Source organism: Schistocerca gregaria, chromosome 4, assembly GCF_023897955.1.
Source record: "Schistocerca gregaria isolate iqSchGreg1 chromosome 4, iqSchGreg1.2, whole genome shotgun sequence".
Classification (NCBI taxonomy): domain Eukaryota; kingdom Metazoa; phylum Arthropoda; class Insecta; order Orthoptera; family Acrididae; genus Schistocerca; species Schistocerca gregaria.
The window spans coordinates 164,262,179-164,287,301 of record NC_064923.1 but is presented as its reverse complement, the minus strand read 5'-3'; positions in this window follow the sequence as shown (position 1 = coordinate 164,287,301).

The following is a 25,123-nucleotide window of genomic DNA, read 5'->3' as shown; positions in this document are numbered from 1 at the left end:
CGATGCTCCATAGTCTCTCACTGTTAATTGCGACTCCGTCTCGAGAGGATCCAAACTTGTGCGTATAATCTTCTGAAGATGTGCAAGATTGTTCGTGCAGAGAATGAAAATACAAGAGCACGAAAGTGATAACGTAAAACTGGAGGTAGTACTTCGATGTAGGAGTATCTCAAGTACAACAGTCATAATTAATTACAGTTTAGTACAACTGGGAGATGTATGCACAGGTTACTTTAAAAGGACACCGGTGAATAGTTAGTGGAACGTATTCAATGGTAATATAATTAACGATATTGTTCGATGTTTTGTGAAATAATAGTTGATATAAGAGAGGCTCCAGTAACTCATAATGAATAGCATGAATAATCAAATTTCAAATTATTAACGGTAGTTTTGTGATAAAGAAATGGGATTGCCTGAAACTGGTGGATTGTCGTCCCTGGATTTACGTCCCTGAGATCTTTGTTATTGTTGCTCATGTATTTGGTCTTATATGAGTGGGTGGTGCTGTTCTGTCACACATGTCCGAAAGAACACACACTATCCATTAATTCAACTCGATGAGTAATGGATCCACCAGGATGCACAATTATGTCCTACCTCCTGAGGGAATCTGTAAGTAGCGAGCATGCAGGGCATGGATAGGACCTGCGAATTGTTAGCGCTACTTTGGGGTGTGCGTCGGCCGAGAGGGCTGCGGAGAACCCTGTGTCCGGATGGAGCAGTGATGAACACAGGTACTAAGTAAGCTGGAGGTCCCGGGTTTGAATCCCTATCTGCACACAGTTTCACTCGTCGCCGCTGATGCCGCACAAGGTCCTGATTTACACGACAGTGTCTGTTCTTCTTTGGTGTATCTTCATTTTCGTAACAGCTAAGAGTACATTGGTCTCTACATGTTGATCCAACGGAGTAAATTACTGTTGCCGCAGCCTGCTGTAGAGTAAAATTTTTTGATTTCCCCAGCTGATGATAGTCATTTCACGTATGGTGACCTACGCAGCTGATTTCCATGTTGTTGTTGTTGTTGTTGTTGTTGTGGTCTTCAGTCATGAGACTGGTTTGATGCAGCTCTCCATGCTACTCTATCGTGCGCAAGCTTCTTCATCTCCCAGTACCTACTGCAACCTACATCCTTCTGAATCTGCTTAGTGTATTCATCTCTTGGTTTCCCTCTACGATTTTTACCCTCCACACTTCCCTCCAATACGAAATTGGTGATACTTTGATGCCTCAGAACGTGTCCTACCAACCGATCCCTTCTTCTAGTCAAGTTGTGCCAGAAACTCCTCTTTTCCCCAATTCTGTTCAATACCTCCTCATTAGTTATGTGATCTACCCATCTAATCTTCAGCAATCTTCTGTAGCACCACATTTCGAAAGCTTCTATTATCTTCTTGTCCAAACTATTTATCGTCCATATTTCACTTCCATACATGGCTAAACTCCATACAAATACTTTTAGAATCGACTTCCTGACACTTAAATCTATACTCGATGTTAAGAAATATCTCTCCTTCAGAAACTCTTTCCTTGCCATTGCCAGTCTACATTTTCTATCCTCTCCACTTCGACCAATGTCAGTTATTTTGCTCCCAAATAGCAAAACTACTTAAGTGTCTCATTTCATAATCTAATTCCCTCAACATTACCCGACTTAATTCGACTACATTCCATTATCCTCGTTTTGCTTTTGTTCATGTTCTTTTTATATTCTCCATTCAAGTCACTATCCATTCCATTCAAGTGCTCTTCCAAGTCCTTTGCTGGCTCTGACAGAATTACAATGTCATCGGCGAACCTTAAAGTTTTTATTTCTTCTCCATGGATTTTAATACGTACTCCGAATTTTTCTTTTGTTTTCTTCACTGCTTGCTCAATATACAGATTGAATAACATCGGGGAGAGACTACAACCCTGTCTCACTCCCTTCCCAACCACTGCTTCCCTTTCATGCCCCTCGACTCTTATAACGGCCATCTGGTTCCTGTACAAATTGTAAATAGCCTTTCGATCCCCGTATTTTACCCTTGACATCTACAGAGTTTGAAAGAGAGTGTTCTAGTCAACATTGTCCAAAGCTTTCTCCAAGTCTACTAATGCCAGAAACGTACATTTGCCTTTTCTGAGTCTAGCTTCTATGATAAGTCGTAGGGTCAGTATTGCCTCATGTGTTCCCATATTTCTACGCAATCCAAGCTGATCTTCCCCGAGGTCGGCTTGTATCAGTTTTTCCATTCGTCTGTAAAGAATACGCGTTAGTATTTTGCACCCGTGACTTATGAAACTGATACTGCGGTAATTTTCACATCTGTCAACGCTTGCTTTCTTTGGGATTGGAATTATTATACTCTTCTTGAAGTCTGTGGGTATTTCGCCTGTATCATACATTTTGCTCACCAGATGCTAGAGTTTTGTTAGGACTGGCTCTCCCAAGGTCGTCAGGTGTTCTAATGGAATGTTGTCTACTCCGAGGGCTTTGCTTCGACTCAGGTCTTTCAGTTCTCTGTCAAATTCTTCACGCAGTATCGTAACTCCCATTTCATCTTCATTTACAATCTCTTCCCTTTCTATAACATTGCCCTTAAGTACATCGCCCTTGTATAGTCCCTCTATATACTCCTTCCACCTTTCTGTTTTCCTTCTTTGCTTAGAACTGGTTTTCCATCTGAGCTCTTGATATTCATACAAGTGGTTCCCTTCTCTCCAGAGGTCTCTTTAATTTTCCTGTAGGCAGTATCTATCTTACCCCTAGTGAGGTAAGCCTCAACATCCTTACATTTGACCTCTAGCCATGCCTGCTTACCCATTTTGCACTTCCTGTCGATCTCAATTTTGAGACGTTTGTATTCGTTTTTGCCTACTTCATTTACTGCGTTTTTATATTTTCTCCTTTCATCAATTAAATTCAGTATTTCTTCTGTCACCCAAGGATTTCTACTAACCCTCGTCTTTTTACCTATTTGATCCTCTTATGCCTCCCCACCAACAGCAAGGTCTATGGTTCATGGGGGACTGATTTCCGTAGATGCTCTAAAATTAGTGCATTCATAACATACAGGGTGTTTCAAAAATGACCGATATTTTTGAAACGGCAATACAAACTAAACGAGCAGCGATAGAAATACACCGTTTGTTGCAATATGCTTCGGACAACAGTACATTTTCAGGCAGACAAACTTTCGAAGGTACAGTAGTTACAATTTTCAACAACAGATGGCGCTTCGGTCTGGGAAACTCTATAGTACGATATTTTCCACATATCCACCATGCGTAACAATAATATGGCGTAGTCTCTGAATGAAATTACCCGAAACCTTTGACAACGTGTCTGGCGGAATGGCTTCACATGCAGATGAGATGTACTGCTTCAGCTGTTCAATTGTTTCTGGATTCTGGCGGTACACCTGGTCTTTCAAGTGTCCCCACAGAAAGAAGTCACAGGGATTCATGTCTGGAGAATAGGGAGGCCAATCCACGCCGCCTCCTGTATGTTTCGGATAGCCCAAAGCAATCACACGATCATCGAAATATTCATTCAGGAAATTAAAGACGTCGGCCGTGCGATGTGGCCGGGCACCATCTTGCATAAACCACGAGGTGTTCGCAGTGTCGTCTAAGGCAGTTTGTACCGCCACAAATTCACGAAGAATGTCCAGATAGCGTGATGCAGTAATCGTTTCGGATCTGAAAAATGGGCCAATGATTCCTTTGGAAGAAATGGCGGCCCAGACCAGTACTTTTTGAGGATGCAGGGACGATGGGACTGCAACATGGGGCTCTTCGGTTCCCCATATGCGCCAGTTCTGTTTATTGACAAAGCCGTCCAGGTAAAAATAAGCTTCGTCAGTAAACCGAATGCTGCCCACATGCATATCGCCGTCATCAATCCTGTGCACTATATCGTGTCTCGTGCAGCAATGGTAGCGCCCCTAACCGCACGGCCACTCCGGCCGGCAAAAAGACTTTCCTCTCTCACGGCTCATATGGATTCTGTTTCTTGCCATCAGAATCCTCTTCCTCAAAATTTTTTTGACCTCAGGAAACCTTTAAGTACAGCCACGAGTTGTAACGAAAGCCAAGACATCCTGCATTCTCAGTACATTTTAGCAAGGCAGCCTGTGTGTCCAGTTCTACAGATCTAAACAGTTTTCATGTTACAGATATGCCAATACGTGTTAGATGAGGCTAATGCCGTACACACTGTGTGACTTCACGTCAAAAAGCATGCATGATGCCCACCCAACAGGCGAACACGTCACAGATGTGATTCGCATATCTTAGAACTCGAAACGTTGATGATGTGCATGGAAGCGATCGCCCTCTGTCCAATAAAACTAGCTGAAGACTACCATCAATCAATTATGGTACTTACGTACATCGATAATAGTGCACGTTCAGATTTACGTCTATGCATCCGTTGGACAATTTGACGAAGATCCCAACATCTCGGTACGCGGGATGGGTGGATAATGGAAATTCAAAATCTTGCCGAGGTGGTCCTGCGTCCTTGGGAGAACTCTGCCTTCCCCCATCCCCCCACCTCTCCCTGGAAAACTACTTGACTCCAATATTTTTCAGCACAGATTTATTAACTGAATCTTTATTTAATAGCATTACTTGATGAGCTATATACTTGAAAACTATTGTTCACAATACATTAAATATATCATTGTAGTAATTTAATTACAAATAGCATAAACATTGGCTCTCCTCCAGGCACCTCGTACATTGTGCTCTGCACTCTCTCGCCCCCTCAACACCAACACTAAATTATTTTTCCGCACTGCTTCATCCATTATGGCGTCTCCTACATCTGCCCTGAATTAATTACCAGGAAGCCTTTGTCGTTAGGCACAGAATGCTTGCATCACTGTTCAGATTTCTACTACAGTTTGTTTGGAACTATTAGAATGGCTATACCCTTTACTTTAGCATGGAAACTAAGATAAACACCGTGAATATTATTGGGTTGCCACACATCACAACGATAGAGATAGACGTATGTTCGGTATGCCATTTCTGAAAGATGCTGCTCGTATGAAATGACGCTGTGATATTAGCTTGAGTTTACGATCACGCTTGGGTGAAATGTTAACACTCAATTCTTATAAACGTAAAGTGGGAACACGAGGGTGAAGAGAACTAACGCACTCCTCACACTTGGTTCTTACACCATCTTTTTCATCGAGTCTTCTCTGCCACCACGTCGGAGCAGCCTTCACAAACAGAGGCGGCGGTTTACTCATATGCTGGGGCGACGTAATTTCCGGAAGGCTGACGTCCCTAATCACTGTTTTTCTCTTTTTCAGTTATCGCTCTCGTGACTGATTTGATACATCTCGCAACGAATGTCTCTGTTGTGCCACCCTCCAAATTTTCACTGTATAACTGGCACCCCACATCATCGACTATGTACACTCCTGGAAATGGAAAAAAGAACACATTGACACCGGTGTCTCATACCCACCATACTTGCTCCGGACACTGCGAGAGGGCTGTACAAGCAATGATCACACGCACGGCACAGCGGACACACCAGGAACCGCGGTGTTGGCCGTCGAATGGCGCTAGCTGCGCAGCATTTGTGCACCGCCGCCGTCAGTGTCAGCCAGTTTGCCGTGGCATACGGAGCTCCATCGCAGTCTTTAACACTGGTAGCATGCCGCGACAGCGTGGACGTGAACCGTATGTGCAGTTGACGGACTTTGAGCGAGGGCGTATAGTGGGCATGCGGGAGGCCGGGTGGACGTACCGCCAAATTGCTCAACACGTGGAGCGTGAGGTCTCCACAGTACATCCATGTTGTCGCCAGTGGTCGGCGGAAGGCGCACGTGCCCGTCGACCTGAGACCGGACCGCAGCGACGCACGGATGCCCGCCAAGACCGTAGGATCCTACGCAGTGCCGTAGGGGACCGCACCGCCACTTCCCAGCAAATTAGGGACACTGTTGCTCCTGGGGTATCGGTGAGGACCATTCACAACCGTCTCCATGAAGCTGGGCTACGGTCCCGCACACCGTTAGGCCGTCTTCTGCTCACGCCCCAACATCGTGCAGCCCGCCTCCAGTGGTGTCGCGACAGGCGTGAATGGAGGGACGAATGGAGACGTGTCGTCATCAGCGATGAGAGTAGCTTCTGCCTTCGTGCCAATAATGGTCGTATGCGTGTTTGGCACCGTGCAGGTGAGCGCCACAATCAGGACTGCATACGACCGAGGCACACAGGGCCAACACCCGGCATCATGGTGTGGGGAGCGATCTCATACACTGGCCGTACACCTCTGGTGATCGTCGAGGGGACACTGAATAGTGCACGGTACATCCAAACCGTCATCGAACCCATCGCTCTACCATTCCTAGACCGGCAAGGGAACTTGCTGTTCCAACAGGACAATGCACGTCCGAATGTATCCCGTGCCACCCAACGTGCTCTAGAAGGTGTAAGTCAACTACCCTGGCCAGCAAGATCTCCGGATCTGTCCTCCATTGAGCATGTTTGGGACTGGATGAAGCGTCGTCTCACGCGGTCTGCACGTCCACCACGAACGCTGGTCCAACTGAGGCACCAGGTGGAAATGGCATGGCAAGCCGTTCCACAGGACTACATCCAGCATCTTTACGATCGTCTCCATGGGAGAATAGCAGCCAGCATTGCTGCGAAAGGTGGATATACACTGTATTAGTGCCGACATTGTGCATGCTCTGTTGCCTGTGTCTATGTGCCTGTGGTTCTGTCAGTGTGATCATGTGATGTATCTGACCCCAGGAATGTGTCAATAAAGTTTCTCCTTCCTGGGACAATGAATTCACGGTGTTCTTATTTCAATTTCCAGGAGTGTATGTGATGTGATCTAATCCCTGTATTCTGTGCATCTGTTACCTTCTACACCTACCTTGAGTATGATGAATGCTATTCACTGACGTTTCGACACTTGTCCTGTCATCTAGGCACTGCAGTCTGGAACCGCGCGACCGCTACGATTGCAGGTTCGAATCCTGCCTCTGGCACGGATGTGTGTGATGTCTTTAGGTTAGTTAGGTTTAAGTAGTTCTAAGTTCTAGGGGACTGATGACCTCAGATGTTAAGTCCCATAGTGCTCACAGCCATTTCAACTTGTCCTGTCATCCTTCCCCTTCTTCTTGTCAGTATATTCCATATGTCTCTTATTTTCGGAAAACTATCACTTCTTTTTCCATCCAGTCCATCATATTATCTATACCCTTCTGTAGTACATCATCATAGACACTTCTATACCCTTCTCCATACTCGGTAATTCGATTATTTAGAGTGATGTGTTCCAAATACATATACTCGAAACATTCTTCCTCACAAGTTACGGTTGTCTGTTACTAGCAGATTTCTTTTGGACAGGAATGCCCACTTTATCAGTATTATTCACTTTTGTATGCACTCATTACTTTGCCCTCCCATCAATTTTTTATATATTTTTTTTGAAGATAGCAGGATTGATGAATCTCGTGTACTGCGCGGTCATCAAGATTGAAGTTAGTTACCAGACCCATTCCTGCTACTCCTCATTACTTCCATCGCCCTTCGGTATGCTCTCAGTCCATTCTATGAGCTTATTCGATTTTCCATTTAACTCAAAAAGTCCTGCATTTCGACCTTACTTGTACTAAGGATAGCGAGGTCACGAGCCAATCATTTTATTGTTATCCATTAACCCCGAATTTTATTGCCACTATTGGACCTTTCACTTCTGTCGTTGTTACTTCGATGTGTAGACTAGACGGTAGAGCTGAAATACTATGTCCCTGTTTTCTTTCCTTTTTAATCCAAGCTCTTGGATTTTAGCCTTCTGTGCTTATTATTCCCCGTACATTCTTATGCGGATTGCTTCCTATCCGTCCCCCTGCGCAGCTAAATCTAATTTTTTCTAGAATTTCAAACCTCTCTTCAACGGTTTTATTCTGTCCCACGCATTTACTCGATTTCGACAATATCTACGAATATCTTCTCATTTCCCCTCAATCTTACTTCCATTCTCACTTTTACTTCCATCTGAACTATCCTCTTCATTCTATTCTTTTCGTAAAGGAAACTAATTGTAATCCAACAGAAACTCAGTTTTATTTTCCACACATCTGATGTTACTATCGCCCCCGCGGTGTTACCCGCTGTTAAACAGTAATCTATATAAACATTTGAAAGCTGAAACTCACTACCCACGAGTATATGCAATCACAGAAGTCACACATTAGAAGTCTTGTGGCAACTTGCGTGACATCGAAAAAACAAACACGAACATTTGAAACGATGAGAAAACCTAACAGAATTTATGTCTCTCGCCGCTCGCTCGTTTACTTAGCGGAAAACATTTTAACGCAACGAGCAGAAAATAACAAAACACGCAAGAAAACGCAGTAAGTAAGTTCACTACTGATTACGACTTGCTTAACATGAAGATCGTAATTGTGTATGCAGAGCCAGAAATGTACTGCAGTACGTCTCTGTAAACAACATTCTCAGTTGAGCACCCAGCGTTGTTCTTGTATGTGCTTACAGTCTTCTATTAGTCCGTCTCTGTCTAATTCCTCCTTTCCCTTCTTCCTTCCTGTCCTGCTTTCCACCCCTTCTCTCTCTCCACCTATTCCTTCCCCTACTCTCTGCTGAGATGCTTCCGCCCCTCTCCACCTCCATTTTCTCCTCCCCCTCTCTCAAATTTATCCTCTTCCCTCTTTCTGTTCATATAGTTCTCACCCCTCAGCACCTCATTTCCACTCACAGTATGCACCTACTCCTCTCCCACATTGTCCATCTACTCCTTATTTCTTTCTCTGTTCATCTCCACCTACTCTCTCTCACTTTCATTCTCCACCTCTTCCCTTTCACTGCCCATCTCCTCTCCTCTTTCTCTCTGTCCACGTCTTACTCCCCCTCTGTCCCCTATCTGTGTCCATCTCCTTCTCTCTCTTCTTCCTCCCCACAACGCTCTCCGCGTTATTACCCTCACACCAAAAGGAGGATGGTGAATATTACTCACAAATTACTTTTTTCAGATAGTAATTAATGTATCTACCAGATTTGGTTGAAATCGTTAGAGGCGTTTAGGATGAGATCTTTACCCTTTGGCTTTGCCTGCACATTCACATGTGAAATTTACTTCCATGTATCTGACATATTTAACATGCACTTGCACTCATATTTTATTTATGCTTCGCCTTGTAGTTTCATTTTCCATAGCACAGTGTTTATGCCATATTATCTCCTGAACTATTTCTCACACAATGATACATTTTTAGAGGTACCTTCAGTTACATGCGTGGATACCGTTAAGTATGTTACGAATAGAGTTAGAATCAAAGGGGTAATAAATTTAAACGTCGTACATGATGTGGCAGTTTTTCTCACTTCTGTGCGTTTATGACATCATATTTCCTAAGCTATGCTGACTGAAACAAAATCGTAACACCGAAAAATACTTGATGTAGAGTTGCGGAATTTCGGGAATATATTTGTCTAGGTAAATATTCCAGAGATTAACACTGCAAGATCATGGGTTAATCTAAGCGCTAGAGATAAGCTACTGCAAATGTGAAATAATGATACATCAATAGCCGGTGTGACCGCCAGAATGTTGGACGCGAGCATGCAGAAATGCATACTTTGTGTTGTACAGGTGTTGGACACCAGTTTGTGGATTGGAGTTCCAAGACTGTTGCAGTTGGTCGGTCAATATAGGGGCGCTTTATGCTGGTTGTGGTGACCCTGAAGTTGTGCGATGCTGTCCCGTATGTGTTCGAGTGGAGATATCTGGTACGAAATGCATCACTTATTCCGCGTATCAGGGATGATACAGTTTGTTTGTGGTTTTGTGGAGGCCTTTGGTATTAGGTGTCTACCCACAAGAAATGTAATTGGCTTAAGTAATGGGCCGCTGATTTACATCAGAGGTGATGGTGCCCAATAGCCATCCAGATATGTTTCATATCATTTTCATCAGGCAAATTTAGTCGTCAAGACATCGAGTCCATTACAGTGCTCTTCAAACCGCTGTACCACTGCTATGGCTACGAGAAACGAGCAGTAATACTGCTGAAAGATGCCATCACCGTCGGGGGAGACATAAAGCATGAAGCGATGCAAGTGGTTCGCATTTATCAGCTTGTCTTCGGTTGCTACCAATTGTTCCTTGCACGCGTAGGAGTTTGTCTTCCATAGCATAATACTGCTTCGACCAGCCTTTCACCCAGATGACGGCATTTGTGGTAACGACGAGTGGCCTAGTGTGGCAAAAATGTGATTTACCCGAACAGCCGATATTTTTTCCATTGATCCATGTCCGAAACCCAATGGTCCCGCACTCATTTCAGTGCTAACTGACGATATCGTTGGGTCATGTGGAGGTACGGGTTGTGTGCTACTGAGCTCCAGGGCCAAAAATGTACGATGAACGATGTACTCCGTAACACTTGTGCTTGGACCAGCGATGTGCTCCCTCGGCAGATATGCTAAAGATCACCATCTATCCTACTTTACAGAGCAGACAATCCTCCGAACCCTATGTTCTTTGAAGAGTTGTGGACGGACAACTATTTTGTGCCTATTGTTGGTTTAAATGTCCTTTTACCACTTTCCGGAGATGCTTAGGACAGTAGCAGATGAACTTTCGACCAGGTTCGGCGTTTTCGAGATACTCGTTCGCAGGCCTTGCGTCATAATAATCTCTCCTTTGTCAAAATCGCTTATTTCCATATCTGGTTAGCATTATCCCCATCCATGTCTTCACCGCGTGCATACTTTTGTTACCGCGTGACGTGCCTGAACCGATCGAAGTAGCGCAGTGGTTATCAGGCCGGACTCGTGTACGTGAGGACGGTGGTTCAGTCTCGCGTCCGGCCATCCAGATTTAATTTTCCTAAAACGCTCGAGGGAAATATCGGAATAGTTACCTTCAAACGGCGCGGCCGATTTCCTACACCATCCTTGACATAATATTAGCTTCTGTCACGTCACTAATGACCTCGATGTCGACAGGACGTTGAACCCAGTCTACCTTTCTATTCCTTCACATGCACGCAACGTCACCAGCCGGCATCCACCTTTACGGTGGGTAGTGGTCGTAATGTTCTGACTTACCAGTGTATATGAGCTCCTGCGATAGATTTTACAACCAAATGAATGATTTTGGAATCCCTGTCTCAGCATGGTGTAACCCAGGTATAGTCTCCACGTGTTTCCTTGCCTTTTCCAAGGGTACGTCCTCATTTTGTGACTTTTGAAATATTTTATTGTATCAATTGAAATTTATAGCAGAGGTCAATTAATCTTTCTCTTGTCTCATTTCTACTATGAGGCCCATATTCTCCCGTAACTCTGTCTCAGGGGCAAGTTGACTATATTGTACCACTTTTTTATTTTGCTACCCCAAGCATTTATTATGTACCTAGTTTTAAGGAAATGTACTCTACAAGAAGATACCTGTGGCACAATTACAACGGGTTGTATTATACTCTGAATAAACGCATAGGTAAATGGGTGTCATTTAAAATTTAGAAATATGTAAATGTCCGAATCTGTTAACCGGCTGCTAAGTTTGGACCTTCAGTTGCTTAAATCGGGCAAGATGATAAAACAATAAGTAAAAGTAAATAAGAGCTGTTGTATTTTAAATAAAGCTTCAATTCAACTTCTTTATTAAGCAAGCCTCTCAGTTAGCTACCTGTTCGATATTATGTAAAACATAGATTTTTTAAATATTCATCATCATTAAGATGTTTATATTAGTAAATTACTTAAACAATTTTCGTACTCATAGCTGTAATAGCTTAAAATCAAAACAAAGTATAAGATAGGAAACTCGTTGCACAAAAAAATATAAGAAAACTTAACACACTGAAATGTACTAATAATTTCTATGAACTGGAATTAATAGCAAGTTGCAATGAAGTCTAATTGAAACCTGAACATAAATTTTTTTATGCTGAGCATCGTATTGGCGCGTCGTGTATGAGCCCATAATTTACAGTCCATGCACTGTACCATGTCATCTTCTTACCCAAAACACAGGAATAGCTTGAATTTCTATTCTGTTCTATGGAAAATAAACCTGTGTCTGCAGCTTTTTATTTATTTAGATGACACTTCATTTGTTGTAATTGTTGCTTATATAGGTTGCTCGTAATTACAGTAGCTTCTGTGCTTTTCCTCTTCCTTGAATAAGAGGCTTGTTGTGTGAATTTGGAATGGGTGACACTTTGTTCACAATTTTCTTAAATTTCTTGGTGAGTGTAGTAGGCCCACAGTCGTCGTCACTTGAGATTTCTTCTGAAGAGGATTCCTCTCTAGGGTTTGTAGATATTTTCAAGCAATCAGCTGGCAAAAAATGATGATCTGAAAACGCATACGTTCCTTTTCACAGGCAATTCTCCAGTATTCCAGCTGTTGCTGCTCGCCCATAGGCTTCATTGAACAATCCAGATACCTTAAACGGTGTTATAATTTTACCTATGTTTTCATGTAACCACTTGACGTGGTCTTAAATGAAGTAGTTATGAAGAGGTGCATAAAACGAAACATCAAGTGTTGGCAGCCTGTGGGTAATATGCCCTGGTAACTGCAACATGATAACAATATTATCGCGTGCGTTCTCAACAAAATCGAGATCTCTGCTGTGCATTTTGCGTCCATCAAGTAGTAGGGTCACAGGCGAATCCTTGCTGCGGTTCACATGATATTTGAAGTGTCTGAACCACGAAACAACAAACTCAGAATTCATGTAGCCAGTTCGTAGATGTCAACTACACTTCCTGCGGGACACCGATTTGTAGTTCATGTTTCCTCCTCTTACTCTTGAACATAAATCATAGACGGAATAAAATAGACAGCTGCGTTGAAAGCACAGACAAAGATGGTTTTAACTCCTCGCTCATCGCTTGCGGTAGATCCAACGTTACGTTTGCATTTTTGCACGATAATTTTTTAAATCCTTTTTTGAACCATCGCAAGTCCAGATTTGTCGACGTTAAATATACTCTTAGCTGTAACTCTATTCCATCCACTGTTTTCTCGAGGTCGAAGAATTGATTTACATTCTCTCTATTAAATCTGCCCATTGATATTCCTTTTGGCTTACGGAGGTAAAGTTGTGGATTTCATCTCATGAATGGAAAAAACCACTTTTTACCCACCACTTCCTTTTCTCTATTGGAAGAATGTGGTACTTCATATGTCTCTGCTATATCGAATGTAAGTTTACTAACATCTTTGACAGTAAATTAAAAAAATGGATAAAATTATTCTAAGCACTATGTAACTTAACATCTTAGGTCATCAGTCCCCTAAACTTAGAACTACTTAAACCTAACTAACCTAAGGACATCCCTCACACACTTCCGTGCCCGAGGTACGATTCGAACCTGTGACTGTAGCAACAGCGCGGTTCCGGACTGAAGCGCCTAGAACCGCTCGGCTACCGTAAATCAAAAAACGTCTCTTCAAATAAAACGATGTGATCTGTGAGAACTTTTTCCATTTAAGTCGTAAAAGTTGATTGTCCTCCAAATAACTTGACTTCATTTGGGGACGTGTTTTACTACCAGCAAATCTTTTTATTGTAATTTTGGGTGCTCCATAAACACGACCACTCACCCTAAGCCCACAGTCACCGTTCCCGTATTCTCTCACGGTGACCTTCAGTTTATCCTCTGTGTTCCTGTGTACTCCACTTTTTTCATCTTCGGAACCTAAAATAATTACGCGTACCAATTACTCACTGTAAAAGTTTCCCATCTAAAACCATTACCTGTACCTATTACTTATTGTAAAAATTGACTTAAATATTTTTGTTATGGGTGTCTCCTAAATTGGACCGTTCCAAATTAGGTATTGGTCCATCTTCAGCAACAAGACGCCATATAAGAAAGGTAACACAAAAAATTAATTTCTAGTTTTGTGATATTTAATTACAAATTAATGACAGGCACTTGTGACTGTACTGCACTAATTTGTTTACTTTCTCGCAATGTATGCTAAAGCTTATGATTTGTAGCAGGACACTTTCAGAAAGAAATAAGAACATATAATAATGGCAACCGTTCTGTTCTCGTTTCAAAAGCTATTATCGGCTGCCCGTAGTGCCATGAGACCTCGATAATATTTCTCACCAGTAGAGACAACTTAAAAGTTACCAACACATAATGAAATACGAAGATGATTTCTCACCAGTAGAGACAACATAAAAGTTACCAACACATAATGAAATACTAAGATGGTCCAACTTCGGCAACGGTCTAACTTCGGTAACTCTCCTCTATATAGCATCTCCGAATATAACGTTCCAAACCTCCAAGATTATTACGACCCGTTCAGCATACTCTCATACTTTCTCTACTTGTTGCGTTGGCATGTACAGAGCGTTTCAATTAAAGTTCCAATTTCAGAATGCTGTAAGAAAAGAGCGGCTGCGGTCGGTTTTTCCATTGCGCGTACTTTACAATTCTGTGTTTTGACATATTCTTGGAGATGGAAACGGGCTTTGTCTCTCCACAGAATCTTCCATACCCATTCGTTGTGGACCTCCATGTCAGCAAGTAATTGTAGAGCAAACGTTGGTATTCCTGACAGGTCATAATGAAGTAACGTCTGAATATCGACAGTTTTAAATGGATAGCAATGGGGGTTGCTTTTTTAGGATTTTATACACAGTGTTTACAGGGATGGCTAAAGTTCGAACAAATCCCAGTGCATTGCATATTTGCACACCACAGATCGACCCCCCGGTAGTGCTCTGGTCACATTTTCACATCTTCCTCTGATGTCAGATCAATTGTTTTACTCCCTCTGTCACATTACGGCCGGCCGCTGTGGCCGAGCGATTATAGGTGCTTCAGTGCCGCCACGGTCGCAGGTTCGAATCCTGCCTCGGGCATGGATGTGTGTGATGTCCTTAGGTTATTTAGGTTTAAGTAGTTCTACGTCTAGGGGACTGATGACCTCAGATGTTAAGTCCATAGTGCTTAGAGCCATTTGAACCATTTTTGTCACATTGCGCTTCAAAAGAGACTGTGTTTTCGAATTTCGTAATCAGTTTCTCCAAGCCCTTCTCAGACGTTAGCTCAACGGCTTTATTCTTAGACTTGAGTGTCTGGAACTTCTGCAAACGTACTGGTGCTCAATCACAGGTTTTGTTAAGGAGCATTACCAACAGTGCAGCAGCTCACGATCCTACAATGAGAGAGTCTTGTCGAGCATCTCAGACGAAAACTGAGGAACACCTGTGTACCTTGCGTCTTGTATTTTCTAGTTTATGTCTCTTACAGCATCATTTAGTGGATTTTTTTATGTTCCATAACGTTTCCCCTCTCTTCGAGAAGCCATGCTGGGAAATGATCATTTCAGTTGAACTGAAATATGCTTATCTGATAGGAATATTATTTATTACTTGAAGCCTTCCATACCGTACGTCGACGGCAATGACCCAGATTCCAGCAGTGGCTGGTAAGCAGACGATGCCCTACGCAGCTATATGCAGAGAGAACGCGACTGGCGGCTGCCAAGGACGTTGATGATGCAAGTCGCTATGTCGGCTTAGTGAAAGAAGTCGGAGAAGTGTTGCAAAGCTATTTGGAATGGAACGAGCATGAGTGTGGTAATGGGGAAGACGAATGGACGATTTTCTGTTTCTTGGGAGAGTTTTAGCATAGTGTCGCTCGTCCGTAGACGAGACAGGATACACAACACTAGCGTAACACATTCTTGAATCCTGTTGGAATGCTTGGGATTCCCAACAAGTAAGATTGAACGAAGACATCGATACATTTCAGAGGCAGGCTGCTAGATTTGTGATTGATAGGTTCGATCAACATTACGGAAATGTTTCGGAAACAGAAATGGGTAGTAACGGCACGTCGAGAACTCTGATGAGAAAATGTAGAAAACCGTTAGTTGAAGCTGATGGGAGAGCTATTATCGCCGTCGACGACCATTAATATAAGAAAAGAGAATCTAGGGCTCAAACGGTGACATTTAGGCCGTCGTTTTTCGCTAGCACTGCTTGCAAGTGGTACAGGAAGGCAAGTGGTAAGTCACGGTACAAGGTACCCTCAGCCATGCACTATACTGTGGACTACGTAGTACATATTTAGACGTAGAACACCTCTCGTGCTTTGAACGCTTGCGGGAGAGTGAGGACCCGCACGTTGAACACTTGCCGCTTGGGAGACTGGCTCGTACATCAAGCGGTACCCCTTTGTTGGCCTGGCTTCAACATATTCTTTTGGAAGTAAAGAACAATCACGTCTATCTGACGACTCGTAGATCCGCGTTACTTCTGGTTGAGGAAGTTGTTCGATGCTGCTAGAGCAACTTAGCTGTACATTCGACCGATTACACGCGTCGAGACTGAGCTGGTAGCCTGCATGTTACTGAAAGAACAATTCTACCAGCTGTGCTGGGAGCATTCATACCGCCTGGATGTCTGATGAAAGGAGTGAACTTCCATTAATGAACTCAGCAGTCGAAACATCGTGCTTTGCCGCTCTATGTAGCACAGTCAACCACAGACGGCAGACCAATATATTGCAGGGTTCTGTGCTCACCCAAGTGCACCACCTAGGTGGTAAATTACGTCTTTGAATGGCGTACATATCACTTGACTCCTTACGGAGGCCTGTCTGAAGTTACGGTTGCTACAATAAATAACAGTAAATAAGTCTGAAACATGTAAGACTGTAGCATGAGGCAGTCCTCACTGCGTTCTTTGGTTTCGTAACCAGCGTCCGGTTACACAAACTGAGATTCAGTCACAAACAGCAACGCCTGAGGTTTTCAAACTGCAGAAGGCTGTGAGACTCCCTTGTGCCTTTCTGGCCAGCCTAGTAGAGGCGGTACAGTGGAGAATGTGCATGAGATATTTCCCTGTGGTTTAAAGATTTTATTTGCTGCTATCGTAACTGGTTTCTACCAATAATTTGGAGGCGCTACTGACTAGGAATAAAATTCAGCCAACGTCTGTGATTATGGGAAACATGAGAATGGCAAACAAATTGCTACACTGTCTCTTCAAGTCGTAAAGTATATGGCTTAATACCGAGTATCAAAAGATCAGCCTGGTAACCTCAACCTAAAATGAAAACCAAAGTAGGACTATGAAATAAATGTTATAAAACTTAAATTAAATTACAAAGTTTGACTTAGAGGAATTATACTGAACTCAATTTCTATGCCTATCTCATTGACCTATACAAGTGCTGCAGTAAATGTTTGTATTTTCATGGCAGACGAATGATATCTGTTACACTCTCTGTTTGTCTTTCGGTCTTTCTTCGGTCCACACTCTTCTCACCGGCCCGTATTCTGTTCTTTTGCTCCTCTTTCCTGTAATATTCTCCAAACTAACTTTGGTCTTGTAAGATAGATTTTTGTTCATTCTCCCCTCTCACAAGTTTTGTTAGCTCATATCCAAGTTCTCTTAGAAATAGCAGCATTCTGTACAAGTTATTCTAATTGTACTGCGGATTGATGTGTACGTACAACATATATTTATTGCCGAAATGTCTAGCAACAAACAGGCCATCAATGATACAACTTTTGCAGGAATAAGTGCTGGCTATTTTATCTGTTAGGTCAACTCTTCCATTCGTTATGTTGTAATGTAGTATTACTTTCAGCTCCTTACGCTCTTCTGAGGACACAGTACAGTCATTGTGCATTGGAGAGAGTAATACAAATGCTTCATTTTTTTCTTTTCCTTTTTTGGACGTGCGAAAGCAACTTTACGTCCCTCTGGAACCCAAAGATGGTTGAAAATATTGGTCTGGTATTGTTTGGCGGCATTTGCTTCGAAATCTAAGCTTTGTTCTTTATGAGTGTTCCTGTTAACGTTAGATTTACCTTCAGAAGTCCTTTGGCTGGGGGTGCAGCCCGTAAAGAAATTATCGATAGCAATGTTTGGCCCAGTTTTCTAAATATTTTCAATAAATCTCAAACCAGTACACGTTCCTTAATTTTTTTGTCATAGTCCATCTCCGGCTTTCCTGTCTACATTTCGGTCGTACAGACATGTACTATTTTTACTTCCGACAACAACCATAATTTTATTCCATATTTCCCTCTGAATTTTGAAAGTGTATACTGCCGGAAGAGACACCTTCCTCTGAAAGGAACCGACTGCTCATTCACTGTGACATCTTTGTAGGAAACTAATATTTCAGGCCACTGTTCCAGAGATATTTCAGAGAGAGTCCTGCTAACAGCCAATCTATCATGAAGTCGCGTAGCTGGTCGATCCTCTCTGTTGTCAAATCTGAGAAATCTGCTGATTGTATTCAAATGCTGGAGTGACATTGTTGGACGAAAGGCAGGCTGCCCATTCGCGTTGTCCGATAGCTCTTCAAGATATTCTTCGGCGGATCTGTATAACCAGCTAATACAAGAAGTCCCAAAAAAGCCTTTAGTTCATAACTTGAAACAAGAGTGAAAGTCGTATCTTTGACTTGTGATACACATGTCATTTCTCTAATCGCTATCAACATTTCTTCAGTTATGAACAGTAAAAATGACGATATTTTCGTCAATCCGTTGTGGAGCAAACGGCGTAGCACCTGGGGGACGACGGATAATGTTTGCAGCCACAAAATAAAAATGTAAAATGAAGAAATTAAAATAAAATAGAATGAAACAGTGCAAAAACATAAATTACAAAGCACTACAAAAAACCAATACCTGACAAGAAGTAATAAATAAAGATGTGCGGAGTACAAGCCACAAGGAGATGATAGACGTTTTCATCCTTCTAGGCAACTAGCGCAATGAGTAGGTAAAGAGATAACGCCCAGAAAGCCTGTCGCAGGGCCGCGTTCGCCACCTATGGCTGGACCGAATTTGCAACCGAGACCAAGACGGTGACAGGCCAGCGCACTTGTCACCAGACTATGGGGAGGTGCAACAACAATAATGCTCTTGACTCTACTGGAGTATTTGTTGACTACTCTGTGCCATTACTCCACGTATACACATCTCCAGCTACATTACTTTCTTTACACAAAGATACGGGGCCTTCATCTCCTCCAGTCACGTCACTCTCCTCACTTCCAGGCGACACGTCATCATCATCACTTGAAACAGCAAGAAGATTTTGAAAATCAGGATCATTGACAGTGTCATCTGCTATTTAATCGTCTGACTCATTCAAAAGCCTTCTAACTGATCACTTAGGAAACGTGTAGCCTTTTTGACATAATGATCAGATTAGTACTTATACATTCCATACAACAATGTCAAAAGCCTCTGAACCATTGTAGACAATAGGACAACAATAGCATTTATTTCAAGTAAATTTTTGTAGAATTCAGATGACAATATCTGATTGTGTCTAAACGACCCATTCACAATAATTGTGTCAAAGCCGGGTGTCTCCCAAATTATTTTAGATTTTGAAATAAAAATTGAGAACAACATAAATTATTACATATCTGACATATCTGAGGAATACCTAAGGTCTTGTTAGGGTATACATATTAATGGCGGTCATATGTTAGTTTTAGTAAACGAACTAGGTCAGGCAGGCCCACGCACAACAGGAAGATTAACATATACGGCTGTGAAGCAGCTTATCTCACTAATATCTGCAGTCACACTAAGTTCGTGCAAACCCTCGTAGCCGTTTTCTGTCATTCTAACAAACACAACAGATACACATAACAGAGGCTTTAGTCATCAGTAAAGTATTTTCCTCATTACTTACAACATTTTGCGAATATTCGGTTAACTTTTCTACTCCTCGACTAGAGAAATAAAATGGTTTTGAGGCTGAAGAACTCATCGACCTATGTTCTGAGAGCATTTTATCTGGAAAGGAAGTTCCTTGAAGGTTTCTCAACAGAAAGTGGAAAGGATGAACATTTGAGGGAACAAAGTAAGATAAAGCCAGCTCCTGCAAAGCTTTTTTTTTTGTCAGTCTGTCAGAACGCGGGCGGTCATTATCGTGGAATAGCATTACTTCACGTAGTATTCCTTGCCGTATTTCTTGGACTGTAAGACGCTTCAGCTGGTAACAGTAAATCTTACCGGTGACGATTACACCACTGGGAATGAATTCGTAGTACACTACACCGTTTTACACCGTTGCTGTTCTATCAGATGCACAACATTACCTTTTCCGGATGCGCACGAGGAAGTGGTGGTTGTTTGGGCTCAAATGTTCCTTTCTTTTCCTTATTTTATCATAAAGACAAAATATCTCGCCACCAGTGACGAACAGGTTAGGAAACGTGGGTACTGTACACACGAGCCATTTCACGAAGAGTAAGCTTAGATGCACATATGGCCACCCGCAATTTTTTGCGGTTTTGGCTTAGGGCATGCAGTAATCATACATACGATTTTTGAACCTCCTCCACTGTACGCAAAGGTGACACGACGGTGGAATGATCATGGTTCAACACATTTGCTAGTTCTCGAGTACATTGACGTGGATAATTGAGTATAAATGCATTGGGACGATCTTCATCAAGGCCCGAATTTTCTCCTATACGTTGTGTCATGAAAGGAGGATATTAGATGAACATCAACAAAAGCAAAAACAAGGACAATGGAATGTAGTCGAATTAAGTCGGGTGATGCTGAGGGAATTAGATTAGGAAATGAGACACTTAAAGTAGTAAAGGAGTTTTGCTATTTGGTAAGCCAAATAACTGATGATGGTCGAAGGATATAAAATGTAAACTGGCAACGGCAAGTAAAGTATTTCAAAAGCAAAGAAATATGTTAACATCTAGTATAGATTTAAGTGTCAGGAAGTCGTTTCTGAAAGTATCTGTATGGAGTGTAGCCATGTATGGAAGTGAAACATGGATGATAAATAGACAAGAAGAGAACAGAATCTTTCAAAACGTGGTGCCACTGAACAACGCTGAAGATTATATGGGTATATAACATAACTAATGAGGAGGTGTTGAACAGAATTGGGGAGAAGAGGAGTTTGTGGCGCAGCTTGACAAGAAGAAGGGACCGGTAGGAAGAACATGTTCTGAGGCATCAAGGGATCACAAATTTAACATTGGAGGGCAGCGTGAAGGGTAAAAGTCATAGAGGGACACAAAGAGATGAATACGCTAAGCAGATTCAGAAGGACGTAGTTTGCGTAAGTACTGGGAGATGGACAAGCTTGCACAGGATAGAGTAGCATGGAGAGCTGCATCAAACCAGTCTCAGGACTGAAGACCACAACAACAACAACAACGTGGAGAAAGACTAATGTCAAGACGACTCTCCTTAAAACGAGAATAAAATTTTCCTGCCTTGCTGTGTCCAGTGGCATCATCCCCATACGCGGCGCAAATGTTTCTAACTCGGCTGCTGTCAGCCTACTACTGAATTCCAACAGAAGAATATGTGGGAAATGTATCGATTTCTCTACCTGCCACTCAATTTTCTAGCTTCCTCAGCTCCGGTCTCTACCTGCAAGACATAAAATGACAATACGTAAATTCAAATAGCAACGATGATCTACAAGTAAGAAATAACAATCGATACATAAACGCATAGCAAGCGAAATAGGAATATATAAAACAAGAAACGTTACAAGCTTATGCACCAACCTAATAGAACCAGAAATTTTGAAATGTCTATGTCTGTGGAGCAGAAACTATTGTGGAAATCTTTCTTCTCATTTTTGTTCTGCTTGTCTGACTATTTCTGACTGTGTCTGTGACGGAAACGCGTTAAAGTATTGTTGTTGAAAAAAAAGAAAAGTGTACTAGTGATCAAGAAGGACAATTACACAGCCATTTCACAATTAACTTTTAATGCAATGTGCAGTCATGGAGTAATCTTACTTAATTGATTGTCTGACGCTAGAAACGTTTCGCTAAGAATTCAGGGTGGTAGCAAAATGCTTGTAGCACTCATTTATTCAGGTTTAACAAGCAATATTCACATTTTGCAATTGACAGAGAATCAGCCCTCGGTCACTATATTTCCGGTATAAGTACGGAATCATCCTAAAAGACGATGATTCCGTACCTATACCCTATCATACGTTTTTAGTCACTATTCTGTGATCACATTATACTATATAAATCATTCTTTGTTTTAAATTATGAAGAAGACACTCCTAGCAATGTTGAAGCTAGGTTAATTTGTTAAAAATATAGTAACCGAGAGCTCTTTCTCTTTCAGTTGTAATTATTAATGGTCTCTGAACGAGCAGCCATGTACAAAATTTTACTGACACTTTATATTAGTATTCTTATTTTACGGTTATGGTCACACTAATGCTTGAAATGTTTGCATATAGTTAAGATATCAATGAGGCTTTTAAGCAGTTGAAGAACAAGTGCCCTCTGATAAATACGGGATTATAATTACTCTGTGTACTGTGTTTACACATCACCCATGACAGGTATTTAGGTATCGTAGCCTGATAAAGAAATCTGTGTTACTAAGAAATACATAAATGGAGTAGCTACATTTTGATGAAAGACTGACATAATATGGAGAAACCCGCTACAAATGACCTGTTACAACGTCTTTCTTTACAGTCTCATGTTCCATTCATTTTCATAGTGATCTCGGGTTTGAGCTACTGCTAGAAAGCATCTACTGCCACTTGTGGCTATTGAATACAACACTTAAACGCTATTGTTTGCTCTGCAAATATGATCACTATTTAAAGTTGTCATTCTAAATTATTATTGCGGAAATGGGAAAACTTTCCTGCAGCGTATTAACAGAGCCACGGCAAACAATCAGTTTTATGACATGTTATACCTATTTTTATGTTTTTACATCTTTTTTGTGAGATGTGCAAAATGAAACGTACAAAATAGATATCAGAATTTAAAAATCAATGAAAGTATACTTTCCTTTCGGTTCTTTGACAGAAAAAACGTTGGAATATGATTCTAAATTCAATAACATTCACTTTGCAATAGATATAGGGCAATATAATTAGCATTACAAGCTAAAACCATTTTAAACTGAAACTCCTGCACAGACATCCTGACATTGATGTGATACTTTGTCGGGAAAATTGTTTACCAAAATAATTAATATTCATCCACATTTTAAAAGAAAAGCCCTGTGCCAGTTGTGTAACTCCACTGGGGAACAATGGTCGTGATTTACATAAGATTTGTGCGTTCTTAGCTCATCAACGAAACAAGATAGCGCAACAACTATAGTAAAAATGAATGTTAATGTAATCTCGTACGTAGCATAGAAGGTATGAATAGCTGAGCTACTACAGGGAGGACAAAATCAGCCTCTGGGGCGGGTAATGTAAGTTGGGTTGCCTATCTTAAAGCATATGAAGTGTTTCTGAGGCTGTTTTATTGTGATCATTAAGTAAGAAATTATTTTAATTCAGTCCAGAGACGACCACGATTGCTAAAATGTTAATGACAGGTGTAGACCATCTTCTGATGTAGTTGCTGTGCAGGAGGAGCATACGTTGTCACTGAGTGACTGGATTTGAAGATGGCCGTTTGATGGTTCAAATGGCTCTGAGCACTATGGGACTTAACAGCTTAGGTCATCAGTCCCCTAGAACTTAGAACTACTTAAACCTAACTAACCTAAGGACATCACACAACACCCAGCCATCACGAGGCAGAGAAAATCCCTGACCCCGCCGGGAATCGAACCCGGGAACCCGGGAGTGGGAAGCGAGAACGCTACCGCACGACCACGAGATGCGGGCGGCCGTTTGAGATGGTCAAAACCGGTCATCTGTAAAGATAATTGTTATTGTGTCGGAAAATAAAATAAAATGAAGTAAAGAAATAATATTTCATCATCGCAAAGAGTGACTGTATTATTGCGGAGCGAAACAAATAAATATAATTACTTGAGTATAAATATTCCATGTGCGGTGCACTATGTGCAAAAGAGCTATATACTCGTATAAACTCTTCATATGCAAGGAAAATCAAACATTTCGCACAACCTCACAGATTGCTTTGACACGCAATGTTCCAAATAGCCCATTCAAATCGTCCATACAAACTTCATTTATCATTTATACGGAGTTTCATTTGAAAAATCAGGCTAAAGGTTGCTAATTGTTACCAAGCCAACAGAGAGAGAGAGAGAGAAGTCAGTGAGAGAGAGAGAGAGAGAGAGAGAGAGAGAGAGAGAGAGAGATATGGGTGCGGGGAGGTGGAGCAGCTAAATCACTCCTGCCGAGTACGTCACTCCTAGCTGAAAGAGCATAGGGCCCCACTTCGTGAACGGAAAGAGGACAGAGAACTGTGTTCACTGCTATGCAGAGTAAATACAAAACGTGGCACAATAAAATACAGTTGGCACACTAACACTCATTCAGCACCACTTCGGGGTTTGTGTGTACATTTGTACATGTACAAAATGAGAGAGCCTCGCAGGGTTTGCTACTAATGAAAGTGAACAAATAGCGCTCGCATCCATTGAGCTTGTTCGTACGGATACATTTCCAGACAAGCGCGCTCTCCGACGTGAACAATACACTAAGCTAACAGTGCTTCCAGAACAAAGAACAGCACCAGAACTGGAAAACTCTGTCGCAGAGTGTTTCCACACGGACCGCTTCCTCATTTCGACGGAGCGTAAACCGTGTGATATTTGCGTATTAACCTCGCTGCAGTTGCCGGAATCAGGTTAACTGAACAGTTGCTGAAAACAGCATGACCTCCTCGTCACATCGTTTCCACTATAACTTGAAACTTCGCAATACAGTAAACTTATCATATTCACATTTTAGATTGTCGTATATGATGTGAAAGTTTGAGCACTTTGATGAGGTAGTTGTCTAATCGCTACGACAGCAGCGTACAGCTTCATGGGTTTCAAGAGTACGGTAAGTGAAACGAACCGTATCTGCGTTACATTTTCGCTTCCATTTGATGTAGAAGTTATGAAGTAATAAATAAAATCAATATTGCAACTTCGACGATTCTGTGCAATTAACTGAGTTGGTAAACTATAGTGTTGCTGACATCACGCATTGCAGATCCTGGAAATTAGTAACTACCTTATTCATCGAGTACATGTGGCAATATGCAGAAAGCGGTCATTAGTTACACTACGCAATGTTAAGATGCTAATCCTGGTTACTCCTGAAGCTTTGTGAACCAAATAGTAACAAAACGCTTAAGACGTGGTTAGTCTATGAGAAAGATGA